This window comes from Mixophyes fleayi, chromosome 10, assembly GCF_038048845.1.
Source record: "Mixophyes fleayi isolate aMixFle1 chromosome 10, aMixFle1.hap1, whole genome shotgun sequence".
NCBI lineage: Eukaryota > Metazoa > Chordata > Amphibia > Anura > Limnodynastidae > Mixophyes > Mixophyes fleayi.
In genome coordinates, this window is record NC_134411.1 from 73,217,776 (window position 1) to 73,221,219 (window position 3,444).

Sequence of the window (3,444 nt, forward strand, 5' to 3'; positions counted from 1 at the left end):
TGAAAGTATTACTAGAAAATACTGTTCTAGTAAAAGCAACTGATCTAAGTGGATAAGGTGCAGATATGCAAAGTTTCCCAGGCCCAAACAGATGAAAGAAATAGAATGTGGAAGATAAGACCACTGGATGAGAGAAGAATCAGAATGGCCTTTAAAGTGTTGCAAAACCCTGAGAGGTTGTGAGCTGGGAAGGGGGATATGTGGTGGTTACAAACTAGGTGGCACTAGTCGGCCACCGGTTCAGGCCTTGGAGTCCAGGATCCTTTCCCAAGGGATACAAGAGTGTGTGACCAGACATATGTGCAGCATAGGAGGTATGAGGAAAAGCTCTGACGGTTCTGAGGAGATGGCTGAGTGGAGGGCTGTGGGGCCTGAGTACGCTCAGAGAAGATCTTAGGAGAGGGCTTAGTGAGGCTTATGTCTGCAGAGACTGAGAGACAATAGTTCAGAGAGATACTGTTAAGCAGATTGGCAGCACCTGTGTCAGCAAGGGCTGAAGAGATAAGTCAGCACCCCCCCATTGGGGTTAGGTTTATTACTTTTGGTGTGAGTTCACCTGTGTTGCAAGTAAAAGCACTTGTATGTTGAAAAGTTTTCCTAGCTAGAGACCTTTTATTGGCACCCAAATTCAAAAGTGCTAAGCAGTGCCAATATTGAGAACAGCTAGTAACCTTCTTCAGAGCTGGGAAGGAAGCCTGAGATACATGTCTTAATATTATTATAATGGAGATATGTTTGTTATAACCTATGCCATATCGGCCCTGAAAAGCATATAAATCACCAAATCAGCATATGGGGTGGGAGCTTATTGTGTACGTGTGTGAGCCCTAGATTGTCATTATTCATCACTGTTTCCACATGCCATTCCCCTGCCCTCCTCATGATACTGTCCCTGTAACATACTACCTTACACTCACTCGTGAACAAGAACAGCACATGCATCTTCTTGTATAATCAGTGTGGCTGTGAACATTGATGACCTGATTGGTTATAGGCTATTCTATCCCATCGACTTTGGGACATAATGGGTGCATATTAGGTGAAGATTAAATAGAGTAGTCAAATGCAACTCAATAGTTTTAAGGATAGAAGAACATACCAACCAATATTTGAAATGGTCAAAGAAGGACACTTAGGGGAAGATTCAATTCCCCACGTTGTTCTTTAGAACAACGTGAGCCATGCACAATTACCGTTACTTCGGTAATTACTGCGCATTATTACCATTACTACGGTAATTTCAATAATGAATTTTGCTGGCAGCTCCCAGTGCCGCGAGAAAAAATCAATGTGAAAATTACCATAGTAAAGCTAATTATGCACGCCACGCGTTTTTCTTTAGTACAACGCAAGGAATTGAATCTACCCATTAGAACTTGAACTTATTAAAAAAATGAGCATTTTTCAGGTGTTCATATACACATGTGCTTTGGCAGACCCTTACACACAAAGCACCAAAACACACATAGTACACAATAGATACTATTATACATATAGGCAGCATGATGGCTAAGTGGTTAGCACTTCTGCCTCACAGTGCTGGGGTCATGAGTTCAATTCCCAACCGTGTTTGCGTGGGTTTCCTCCGGGTGCTCCAGTTTCCTCCCACACTCCAAAAACATACTAGTAGGTTAATTGGCTGCTATCAAAATTGACCCTAGTCTTCTCTCTCTCTCTGTCTGTCTGTGTGTGCATGTTAGGGAATTTAAACTGTAAGCTCCAATGGGGCAGGGACTGATGAATCAGTGGCGCTATATAAATAAATGATGATTATTGTACATTTTGGTTTCCCAATAGATTTATAACCATACAAAGTTGAGGGATATTACGAAAGGAAGTGGGGAATTTGGCCCAAACAAGGAATTGTCCCATAAATATAGAACAGGTACGAAATAGCCATATATATAACTTATTATTATTACCATTTATTTACATAGCGCCACAAATTCCGCAGCGCTGTACAGAGAAATCACTCACATCAGATCCTGGCCTGTTGGGGCTTACAGTCTAAATTTCCTAACACTTACACACAGACTAGGGTCAATTTGTTAGCAGCCAATTAAACTACCAGTATGTTTTTGTGGAGTGTGGGAGGAAACTGGAGCACCCGGAGGAAACCCACGCAAATACAGGGAAAACATACAAACTCCTCACAGATAAGGCCACGGTCGGGAATTTAACTCATGACCCCAGTGCTGTAAGGCAGAAGTGCTAACCACTTAGCCACTGTGCTGTCCAACTTTACACCCTACTCTTACAGGGGAGCAGAGCAATATTTGGGATCCCAACCAACCTGCTTAAAAAGGTAATCTTCCTGAAAGCATTATTAGTTTGAAGAGGAAAAAAAAAATAAAACATGAAGCAATTAAGACACCTTGTTAAAGATGTTTAAATGCATCCTTTGGGCAAAATTTCTGTGTTTGGATTGTTAATGATTTCAGAATAAATGAGCTAGAGGAGTAAAATCTAATAAAAAAAATATATAAAATCAAAGATAATACTTTATTTGGGTTTAAATTACCCATCCCACATGCATGCTTTGTAAAAACACAACCATAAAATGATCCTATTTTACTCTACCTACTTAGCCTTCCTAATGTATGCCATTACTGATTGTGTGTTACTATGGCAGCAAGGCCTATAAACTGTACCAGGAGACTGCCGTGATAGATTACATATACATGCTGTGTCATTTCCAATTAGCTCAAATTGACTGTGTACTGCATTATGCTGTTAATGTAGAGAGGATCAATAAATATGTACAAAATCCAGAGGGTCTCTCTCTCTCTCTTTCCCCATCCGATTCTAGTAGATCTTGGGCAGATCGTACTACAACGATGTTTAATACTGCTGGTAAAGGGGCAGGTGGTGTATAGACACTATTCAGACTCAGCCTATTCAATTCAAAGTCTCCTAACTCTCCATTCATGCATAGCAAAACACCATCTGGTCTTGTTATGCCTCCAGCAACCACAGCTGACCAAAAAATGATAATAACAGCTGTTACAACACAAAAGCCAAACAAAGGAGGGGAGGGAAAGGTTAGAACCATTTCTGATGGATGCTGAGATAGTGAAGAGGGGATGGAAGAGTCAGCTAATTCAAGCATCTGAAAAAAATAAATATTTTAATTAAACCAGCAAATACTATACTTAAACCTGAGAAATATAATCTCTGCTGTAGTGTAAAACAATATATCAAGTACATCACCTTATGTTCCTTGTACAAACGGGTTATTTAAACCATTGCTGAGTCGATATACTAACAGGCCTGCACACTGATGTAAAAGGCTGGTGAGCAGTTTGCTATGACAGCCTTGCCCCAGTTTACTTATTAGATGTCTTAGATAAACAATAGTGACCCCCATCTTTTTGTTAATTATATAAAGTACTTTTGTTATACAGAACAGGTTAGCAAGGGAGGAAACGCTGAGTCAGGGTCATT